The sequence below is a fragment of the Triticum dicoccoides genome, chromosome 4A, assembly GCF_002162155.2.
Source record: "Triticum dicoccoides isolate Atlit2015 ecotype Zavitan chromosome 4A, WEW_v2.0, whole genome shotgun sequence".
In the NCBI taxonomy this organism is placed as follows: domain Eukaryota; kingdom Viridiplantae; phylum Streptophyta; class Magnoliopsida; order Poales; family Poaceae; genus Triticum; species Triticum dicoccoides.
In genome coordinates, this window is record NC_041386.1 from 43,936,862 (window position 1) to 43,948,249 (window position 11,388).

The following is an 11,388-nucleotide window of genomic DNA, read 5'->3' on the forward strand; positions in this document are numbered from 1 at the left end:
GATTGTAGGAGAAGAGATAGCCCGGCTTCTGGCAGCCGGCTTCATTATGGAGGTTTTCTTTCCAAAGTGGCTCGCCAACCCGGTCCTCGTGCTAAAGAAGAACAACAAGCGGCGCATGTGCATAGACTACACGAGCCTCAACAAGGCCTGCCCCAAAGATCCCTTTGCCCTGCCAAGGATTGATTAAGTGATAGACTCCACGGCCGGATGCGAGCTGTTGAGTTTCTTGGATGCTTACTCAGGATACCACTAGATAAAGCTAGATCCGGCTGACCGCCTGAAGACCGCCTTCATCACGCCATTCGGAGCTTTCTGCTACCTGACTATGACATTCGGCTTAAGAAATGCCGGTGCCACTTTTCAGCGTTGCATGCAGAAGTGCCTCCTCAAGCAGCTCGGCAGAAATGCCCACATCTACGTAGACGACATTGTGGTGAAGACGGAGAAGCGCGACACCTTGCTGGAAGACCTCAAGGAAACATTTGAGAACCTGCGTCGGTTCCAGATCAAGCTCAACCCCGAGAAATGCGTGTTCGGAGTGCCAGCCGGCCAGCTCCTAGGCTTTCTGGTCTCCGAACGCGGCATCGAATGCAACCCAGTAAAGATCAAGGCCATTGAGAGAATGGCGATTCCCACCAAACTTCAAGACGTCCAGAAGTTCACCGGGTGCTTGGCCTCCCTGAACCGCTTCATCAGCCGGCTCGGAGAGAAAGCTCTCCCCCTCTACCGCCTCATGAAGAAGACCACTCACTTCGAGTGGAATGACCAAGCCGACCAAGCTTTTCACGAGCTGAAGAAGATGCTCGCCATGCCGCCTGTCCTGGCGGCGCCGATTGAGAAAGAGCCCATGCTCCTCTACATTGCTGCAACCAGCCGGGTGGTCAGCACCGTCATCGTAGTCCAGCGCCCAGAAGAGGGCCGAGCCCAGCCGGTCCAGAGGCCGGTGTACTATTTGAGTGAGGTGCTGTCTACCTTGAAGTAGAAGTACCCGCACTACCAGAAGATGTGCTATGGCATGTACTTCGCCGCCAAGAAGCTAAAGCCCTACTTCCAAGAGCACCCCATCACGGTCGTATGCACCGCCCCACTTGCCGAGATCATAGGCAGCCGGGATGCCTCCGGCCGGGTGGCGAAATGGGCCATTGAGCTGGCCCCCTACACGATCTTCTACCAGCCTCGCACCGCCATCAAGTCCCAAGCATTGGCCGACTTCCTCGTCGACTGGGCCGAGACCTAGTACCTGCAGCCAGCTCCCGACTCCACTCATTGGCGCATGCACTTCGACGGGTCCAAGATGCGCACCGGCTTGGGAGCCGACGTCATCCTCACCTCTCCCAAAGGCGACAAGCTCAGGTACACGCTGCAAATTCACTTTGCCGCCTCCAACAACGTGGCCGAGTACGAGGCGTTCATACACGGGCTCCGGCTTGCCAAAGAGCTCGGCATACGCCGGATCCTATGTTATGGCGACTCGGACTTGGTAGTCCAACAATCGTACGGCAACTGGGACGCCAAGGACGCAAATATGGCAAGCTACCGCTTCCTCGTTCAGCAGATCAGCGGGTGCTTTGAAGGATGCGAGTTCCTCCACGTACGGCGAGCCGACAACAAGCCAGCTGATACCCTGGCTCGAATAGGCTCCACTCGGCAGGCAATACCAACCGGTGTCTCTCTGCAAGGCCTCCTCAAGCCGTCTATCAAGCCGTCTCCAGAGTCCGATTCCATCTTCGTGCCGCCTGACCCCGACGCAGCCGGGTCCGGCTCGAAGAACCAAGCAGGTGACCCGGGGACTTCGATAGTCAGCCCGGGGACGTCAGTAGGCAGCTCAGGGACTTCCGTAGTTACGCCCGACCCGGGGACTGCCACACCCGGCTCGGGGACTGTGGTAGTCGGCCCGGGGACTGCACCAACACAACAGGCGGCGGCCGACTCCAGCATTTCACCACCCAGCCCGCCCGCCCTGGTCGCAGTAGCCATGTTGGCAATAGAAGAAGTTGTAGCTCCATCATGGGCCCAGTCCATCCTCAACTTCCTAATAAACCAAGATCTGCCGGCTGACAAAATAGAGGCAAGACAAGTCCAACGCCGAGCCGGAGCATACACAATCGTCAACAGAGAGCTCATCAGGCGCAGTGTCACTGGAGTCTTCCAGCGATGCGTCGAGCAAGAGAAGGGCATTGCAATCCTTAGAGACATCCACCAAGGAGAATGCGGCCACCATGTGGCCTCAAGATCACTCGTCGCCAAAGCTTTCCGCCATGGGTTCTTTTGGCCGACTGCTTTGAATGATGCCAAGGAGTTAGTTAAACATTGCAAAGGGTGCAAAGTCTTCAGCTCCAAGCAACACATGCCGGCTTCGGCACTCAAGACCATTCCCCTCACTTGGCCCTTCGCCATTTGGGGACTGGACATGGTGGGACCATTCAAGAAGGCGCGCGGCGGCATGACACATCTGCTTGTCGCCGTGGACAAATTCACCAAATGGATTGAGGCAAAGCCGATCAAGAAGCTGAATGGGCTGACTGTCGTGACATTCATCGCAAATATAACAACTCGGTACGGCGTGCCACACAGCATCATCACCGACAACGACACGAATTTTGCCAAGGGAGCATTGGCATGTTTCTGCGCGACGCAGGGCATCCGGTTGGACTTAGCGTCCGTTGCCCACCCGCAGTCAAACGGCCAAGTCGAGCGAGCCAACGGCCTCATCCTTTCCGGCATCAAGCCGTGACTGGTCGTACCACTGGAACGTTCGGCCAGCTATTGGCTCGATGAGCTGCCAGCCGTCCTCTGGAGTCTGCGCACTATCCCAAACAAGTCAACCGGCTTCACTCCTTTCTTCCTCGTGTATGGTGCCGAGGCGGTCATCCCAACTGACATCGAGTTCGACTCGCCTTGGGTAACCATGTACACGGAGGTGGAGGCCAAGGAAGCACGAGAAGACGGTGTCGACCTGCTGGAAGAAGGCCGGCTGTTAGCCCTCAGCCGGTCCGCCATCTACCAGCAGGGTTGCGCCGCTACCACAGCCGGAAGGTCAGACCAAGATCTTTCCAAGAGGGCGACCTCGTGCTCTGGCTGATCCAGCGAACAGCCGGCCAGCACAAGCTCTCGGCCCCTTGGGAAGGCCCCTTTGTCATCAGCAGAGCGCTGGGAAATGACTCCTACTACCTGATCGACGCACAGAAGCCGAAGGTACGAAAGAGAGACGACTCTGGCAAGGAGTCAGAACGACCATGGAACGCCAACCTCCTCCGAAGATTTTACAGTTGAAATGCAGTATGTATCACGCTAACTTTTGTACTAAGTACGAGACAATAGGCCCCCCAAGGAGAGCTCGGGGACTGCCATCTTTTATCTAAGAATGAAGAGTATCATGCTTATGATCATGTCATTACATTCACTTTTTTCGTCTGGCACCGGGTTCGACTAGTCGGCCCGGGGACTGGCCGCCTTGAGTTATATTAGAAGTCGTACCCGCGGTCAGACAAGTAGTGTGCCAGCACCCAAGCCTTCTCTTGCCAAAAGTCGCAGTTCGGAGAACCGGCTGTCCGACTGGCAAGAGTTAAAGGCAGGAAAGGACGCCCACACGAAAAACGGGTAGGGACTAACAGACTAATATAACAAAAGCCGGTTTTTCTCCCACCATCGACCGACTACCAGAGTAGCCGGCCGGCCGGCTTCCATTCACCTCGTTTCAATCTAAGAAAGCTCGAGTACTTGCCTTCCCCCAAAAAAATAAAAAAATATAGCCAAGTTCTTCCCTAGCGACAGGCTGCAGAGCAGCTGCCGGTTGGGAAGGCAGCAGCCAGGGGAAGGCGGCAAAGGAAACCGCCTAAGGATAAAAAGCATACGTGAATGGAAGCCAAACACACACACGATCATATTTACACAAAAGACCTTCGAAAGGCCAGCATTCAACATAGTTTGAATACACCTCCAGTGGGTGGAACTACGCAAGTTTAATAAAAATTGTTCAAAGAGTAACAAGCAGGAAAAGAAAGGACGGCAGATTAAGCCAAGGGAACGACTGGCGAGTCGGGCAGGTCGGTAGAGACGGCAGTGCTGGCTGGAGGAGTGGCCGGCTGGCGAGCCTCGGCATGATCACCACCTCCCACAGAGGGCGTGCTAGCACGCGCCTCGTTGTTGGAGTCACGGTCAAGCTGAGGCTGGCTGGCCGCTTCACCGGCCGGCTCGATGTCTTTGCCTTCCTCTCCTTCGTCGTCTTCACCTTCATCGCTGGAAGCGATCTCCTCCACCGAGTCCTCACCCTCTACCGGGTCCAGCCCGAACCATTCCTCCGGGTGGGCAACGCCGTCGTCATTTATCTCAGGAGCAAAGGCGCTGATGTTAGTGCACTCGGCGATCGTCGAGGCACGCCGAGCGATAGCCGACCGCACCTCATCCATCTCCTTGTCGGCTTCCAGCCGCCAGGTGCGCAGCTGGTCCAGGTTCAGCCCGGGATACCAGGCTCGGACGAACTCCAGCGCCCGCCCAGCTCCAAGCCGGGCTGCCGATGCCTTCCAGGCCTCGAAGCGACCAACCGCAACCTCCAGCCAGTCGGCAGTCCGACTCGGGGTGCGGGGAATCGCTTCGCCTAGCTAGAGGGCGGCCAACACCTGCGCCCCGGCGCGCTGGAGGCGGCGAAGCATGCGGTGAGCCGGCTGCAGCCGGGCTTGGACCGCCAAGAGTTTCTCCTCAAGCGTCCGGCTCGCGTCCGGCGCGATTTCAGCCCCCGCCTGCTGGCGCGCCTCGCGGTGGGCCTCGATGGTCTGGGTGGCAATGACGGAGTAGCCGGGGAAGTAGTCTGCACAAAGAACAAAAAGCAGCACAAGTCAGAACACAAATCAGGGGGCAAGGGGCAAGCAAGGAGTGAGGAAGGCGGCTTACCATCGATCAGATCCTCAACCCAGCCGTAGCCCTCGCTCAGCGCTTGTTTTGCCTCAGCCCAGCCCGCCGCTTTGGTCTCGAACTCAGCTTTGAGGGTGTCCTCGCTGTCCTGCGCCTTCTTCAGGGCCGCCTTGTGGCTCTCCTCCTGGTCGGCCAACTTCTTGGCCAAGCGGTCACGCTCCAGGACTAAGGCGTTGCACTCGGCTTCCTTGGCACGAAGGGCGGTCTGGGCCCCGCTGAGCTACTCCCTCAAGTTGGCATTGGCTCCTGCAAGCATGAAGACCAAGGAAAAATCAATAAGGAAGAAGTCGTCAGGGAAGATCCGACCCGACTGCTCAGTAGTCGACCCAAATCTCGGGTACTACACCCAGTGGGTGCGCTGACGCGCCCCAACAGGAGATGAACGAGACAAAGCACGCACTCCGGCTGTTGGTCAGGTCCTCGGTTTTCTGGCCCAGCTCCTGAGCCTGGGAGTTGAAGGCAGCAGCGCGGAGGTTATGGTATTCCTGGAAGATCAGACAGGATGCAAGAATAAGATAGCTGTCAGGACCTAGTAAGTTCCAAGCCGCCTGCTCAACAGCCGACTCAGAACTCGGGGACAACACCCAATGGGTGCGCTGACGCGCCCCCACGGAAGAAATAAAAAAAGCAAAACAACCAAGGCCAGAAGGCTCACCCGGATGACGGCCCGCGTCGTGAGGAACTCTTGGGTATATTGCTACAGCGAAGCGGCCTGGCTTGAAGCCGGTTCCGGACCTCCTGGGCCGCCGTGTTCAGCTTGGCCGTCCCCCCGCTAGGCGTCCACTCAGACGTGCTGGCCCTGGCCGCCTCCAGGGCCTCTGCCGTCCAGCTGGCGCCCGCAGCTCTGTGCGGCTCTGGCGCGGAGGTAGCTCCCCTTGCGCGCCGGCGAAATGCTGGCTGCACCTCGAGGCCGGCCCCTGCCTCTGGCTCACCCCCGGCCGGCTGCTCTGGCACCGCGGCTGGTTGGCCGCTTTGGCCCGCTCCAGTCAGCGCCGTCTACGGCGCCTCGTCCACGAAGACCACGTGGTCCTCCCTCCTCTCCATCACTGGTGGGTCTCGGTCGACCTCCTCCGACGGGGGCACGGGGATGTCGGGGCCATGACGCGGAGGGGAACGACGAGCTGCGGAGGCTGGTTGCGCGAGGCCTCCGCCTCCTTCTCCGCGGTCGCCGCCTCTGCCCGGGCCTTGGCCGCCGCGTCGGCCTGCTCCTTCGCCACCTGGGCGGTCCTTTGCTCCGCCGCCTCCCGCTCCTCCCGCGCCTCCCATGTGTTCCGCTCCGTGGCCTCCATGAGGTCGGCGCAGGGATCCACGCAGCGGGAGCCTGAGGACCCTCCAGTCGGCCCGACTACGGAGCCATCAGGACCTCACTCGAGGGAAAGCGGTGCCCTGCCCGGCGAGCAAAGAAAAGTTTAGAAGAGCCTCAATCGAAGAGGACAACAAAAAATACAAGACATTTGACGCTTACGCCGAGATCGCCTGCGGCTATTTCACCGCCTTGCGAAAGCGGGCCGCCTTCATGGCCGCCTCATCCCGCTTGGGCGCCGCCGTGGAACCCTTGGATTTCTTTGGCCGGCTGCCGAAGTAGGTCAACGCGGCCCGGCGTTTCTGCGCGCCACCATGGGCAGCCGGCGTGGCAGACGGGCCCATGCCTTGATGATCAAGCGCCGACTGGCGGTGCGGAATGACTTCGACCTCATCATCAACCGCCCAGTCCTCGAGGCCGGCCCCGAGCCCCGCGCCGCCTGCCTCGTCGCCTTCCCCCACGACGGCATCTTCCATGGCGGCCGCTCCCAGGTCCGGATCATCAACATCGTCCACCGTGCGGTCGGGGAGGAGCTGGCGCTCTACCCCTGCGGCCCCGGCCGTCGGTGGAAGAAGACGGTTCTGCTGAGGACAAACCAATTGATCAGTAGTCGGCCATCATGAGGCCGGCTACAAAAAGGGAGAAAAGAAGAAAAACTTACAGCAGGCGAAGGGTTGGCGTGAGAATACGGCCCCTTGCTGTATCGCCAATCCTTGGCGAGCTTGCAGTTGGAGATGTAGTTCACCATGTAAGACACCTCGACATGAGGCATCTCCCTGGTGCTCAGCCGGCACGGGTCGAAGCGGCCGCTCATCTGAAAAATCATGTGAAGCCGGCTTTGGAGTGGAAGTACTCGGCGCTCCACGAAGGCGGCCACCAGGTCAGCTCCGGTCAGGCCGTCCGACTGGATCATCACCTGGAGCCGGGCGACGGCTGCGTTCCCGGCCTGAGACAACGACCTGGCCCGGTAGCTCCATGAGGGTTGCCTCCCAGCCGGCGGGCCGGCTACGTAAGCCGGCAGGTTGACGAAGTCGCCTTGCTGGGCGATGTTCTTCACGTAAAAATAGGACTTCTGCCAGAGCTTCACCGACTGGATCAGCGGGATGGGCGGGAATGGATTGTTCTCGCCCGTCCACCTCATGGCGATGAAGGCTCTGCAGGGGGCGGGCGCCCGCGTCAACGGTGCCGAGCTTGCACTGGAAGTATTTTCCCCAGAGCTCGAGAGTGGGGAGAACCCCAAGAAAGCCCTCGCATAGGGTGACGAAAGCCGACAGCAGCATCACCGCGTTGGGTGTGAGGTGATGCGGCTGGAGGTGGTAAAACTCAAGAAAAGCGCGAAGGAATCTGCTCGCTGGGAGGCCGAAGGCGCGCAGGCAATGCGAGGGGAAGATTACCCGCTCGCCCTCCTCCGGTGCCGGCGAAATCTCCCTCGCCGGCGCACGACGAACCCGCACGTAGTTCTCGCCCGGCAGACGCCGCGTCCGGCGGAGGAACTCAATGTGGTCCTCGTGGACGTTGGAGTCGTCCCACGAGCTCGACAACGCCATGGGAGCGACGCGGCAAGGAACAAGGCGATGCGATGGCGGAGACGCGCACGACCCCGCTACGGCGGGACCGAAGGAACCGAGAGGTCCGACGGCGGAGGGGCGCGGCAATGGGTCGTTGCGGTGGCGGAAGGAAGGAGAAGGAAGGTGAGAAGGGGTGGAGCGAGGGAGAGCGTGCGAGCCTCTGCCGCTCCCTCTCCTTCCCCTACTTATAGACCCACGCGGCGGAGCCAAGGAGGCGTGGTGTGGGGGAACGTGGGATCAACTGCGCCCACTCCCCCACGTCCCGCGATTATTGCGCCCTGATGACGAAATGAAACCGCCGCAAGAAGGCGAGCGGTCCATTGTGGGCCACAGAAGATCTGTGCTTGGGCCGAGGCCTAGAAGTGGCGGGCCCGGGCCTGCGGCGGCGTCCCATCGCACGCGTGCGTTGGCAGGCTTTCCTTGCCACGTGGCCCGCGGGGTGGCGCGCGGTCAGCTCGCAGGCCGACCCACGTTCCCGCCTACAAGATACGGAGCTTTCCGAAGACGGCGCGCATAAGCAAAGCCGGCTCCTCTGGATAGGAAGCTGACCAAGCTTCTCATCCCTTTGTCAGCCTCGAAGCTCGATCAGCTTCGGGGACTACTGTCGGAGTAAACGACCACGGGTAGCCTAGCCGGCTCCCCCTGGCCCTTTTGAAAAAATTACGAGCCGATCCGGCCCTCAAGAATCCAAGATGTGGGGCCGCCTTCCCCTTGCCGGCTGTCTCCCAAGCCGACTATCGGAAGGCGGCCCGGCTTTAGCCCTCATGAAGAAAGTCGTGGGAGGGCCGGCTCCAAGAAGCCGGCCGCGAGAAGCCGACTCCCACAATGTGGTCAAGATCGTACCCTCGAAGTCTGCATCCACGTAACGGCGATGTGGCAAGGCGTGGCTATAGTAAAGCCTGCCACCCTCGAATCCCGGAGCACGCCTGGCATAGTGCGCCGTACGGGGTGGCCATGACCCGTCCGGCGCGACACTGTTGCCATGTTGACCCTGATGCCACCCACGACGGGCTGTCAGCGCGGCCCACAGGCGGTGGGCCCCTTCAGGCAGAGAGACACCCCAAGACAGGGCCGTCTCCCCATAGCCGGCTTGCTTCCTCCCTCGAAGGGGACGCCCCATTAAGGAGACAAGACGAGGTGAGGCTACAGCGATCGCCCGCCGGGCGGCGGCACTGTAGCCACGCTTACCTCGGCGAAGCCCTCGTCACCAGGTTTGAGGCAACAGTAACCAGCCACCGACAAGGCCCTTGACAATGGGGCCTGCCTGTTGACCAAGGAGCCGGCAGCCGGCGGGCCCCAGCAGCCGGCGCAGAAGCCGGCAAGCGTAGACACAGACGGCTAGGGCCCACGCCCAGCCGGATTACCATTGTACCCCCGGGGGTGGGCCTATATAAACCCCCGGGGCACCCATGCAAAGGGTTGATCTGAGCTAGTTTTAGACACCACATAGAGAGGACAGGAGTGCTAGCCGTGCCCTTCTTCTTCTTCTTCTCGCCAAACAGCTCAAGGAGCATCTTGTAGCCACTCGTTCATCTAGTGATCATGCGGAGACCCTACAGAGCAGCAGTAGGGGTGTTATCTCCACGGAGAGCCCTGAAGATGGGTAAGATTTACCGGCGTGCATGTCTTCGCCTCATCCCGCTTCCAAGCACCGACGACGTCTTACTGGCTCCCACAATGATAAGCCACCCGTTGGCATATGTCGCACCTACCACCCGACAACCGCCCGATGCGCCGACATCCTGAAAGGAGCTGCACATATCTCGTTCTTAGGGAAACACCGGATGGGACATCCTACGAGTAAAACCATCCCTCAAGTTTCCCTGAGGTGGCCCCGCAGTCTACTCAGTTCGGACCAACACTTCGACAAGCACTGGCCCGAGGGGGTTAAAATAAAGATGACCCTTGGGCTGGCCTAACCCAAGGGAAAAAGAGGCTAGGTGGCGAATGGTAAAACCAAGGTTGGGCCTTGCTGGAGGAGTTTTATTCAAAGCAAACTGTCAAGGGGTTCCCATTATAACCCAACCGCGTAAGGAACGCAAAATCCGGGAACATAACACCGATATGACGGAAACTAGGGCGGCAAGAGTGGAACAAAACACCAGGCATAAGGCCGAGCCTTCCACCCTTTACCAAGTATATAGATGCATTAATTAAATAAGAGATATTGTGATATCCCAACAAAATATCCATGTTCCAACATGGAACAAGCTCCAATCTTCACCTGCAACTAACAACGCTATAAGAGGGGCTGAGCAAAGCGGTAACATAGCCAAACAACGGGTTGCTAGGACAAGATGGGTTAGAGGCTTGGCTCAACAATATGGGAGGCATGATAAGCAAGTGGTAGGTATCGCAGCATAGGCATAGCAAAAGAGGGAGCAACTAGCAAGCAAAGATAGAAGTGATTTCGAGGGTATGATCATCTTGCCTGAAATCCCGCAAGGAAGAACGAGTCCATGAATAAGACAAACAGACGTAGTCGAACGGGTCCTCACAATCACGACGTTACCGGAACCAACCCGAAGAAGCAACACCGAAAAGAAGCACACAACATAGTAAACAACCAACACATGAACATGGTATGATATGCGAGATGCGGTATGAGATGCATATGCATGATTTGCAAAGGAATGATTGAACCTGGCCTCAACTTGGAAATCCAAGAGTGCCACTGGAAAGGTGATGTGATTCGGTTGAAATCTATATAAAGATCACCGGAATCGGATGCACGGTTTGGAAATGGCAAGCAAAACAAATATGGCACCCGTCTGCGATAATCAGCAAGTGACCAACTAAATGCAACAAGATAAATATGCTACGGCACTCAAACATGGCAACAAAATACATGGCAGGGATCCACTCAAGATGCTTGACAAAATATGAACACTGAGCTACGGCTAATTCATCCATTAATAGGTTCAAACACGCATGGAAAAAGTGCAAATGATAACAGGTTTCAGACATAGTGAAATTAACACAAGTCTGGAATTTATCATTAGGAAGCGCACTTTAGAGCATGAAAACTACATGCTACAGGAACATATCATGGCAAAGCAAGACATGGCATGAAGCTACTCAAAGCACTTAACAAAAGTCCCTTAGTGACCTTGAGCCAAAAGGGATCAGAAAATACAATTGCAAGCATGTGAACATGGCAAAAACATAATCAGATTCAGACTTAGTGAAAAAGTGGAGCATGCAAAACAGATTAACGAGTAGGCATGTTTACGAGATCGATGCACTCACTACAGAGAATGGCATGACAAACTAAGCATACACCCATCAAGAATACATGGCATCGAAGCTATACATGGCAAGAACAACATCATAGCATGCATGGGTCAATAGCAACAACCTCGGGAAAATCGCTAATCATGTCAATGATCTGCCAGGAACATTTTATAGCAAAAGTAGAGCTCGATTGACTCAAGCTAGGGTGCTCCATAAATGCAAACAAATACATCGATGGATATAGCACCACAATATTAACAAAACATCCTTAATGATCATCCTCAAAAGAGGCACGGATCACTAGGAACCAACATGAACATATGGCATACCGACAAAATCAGGACAAGGACTTGGAGAAATTCTAAGTCCCTG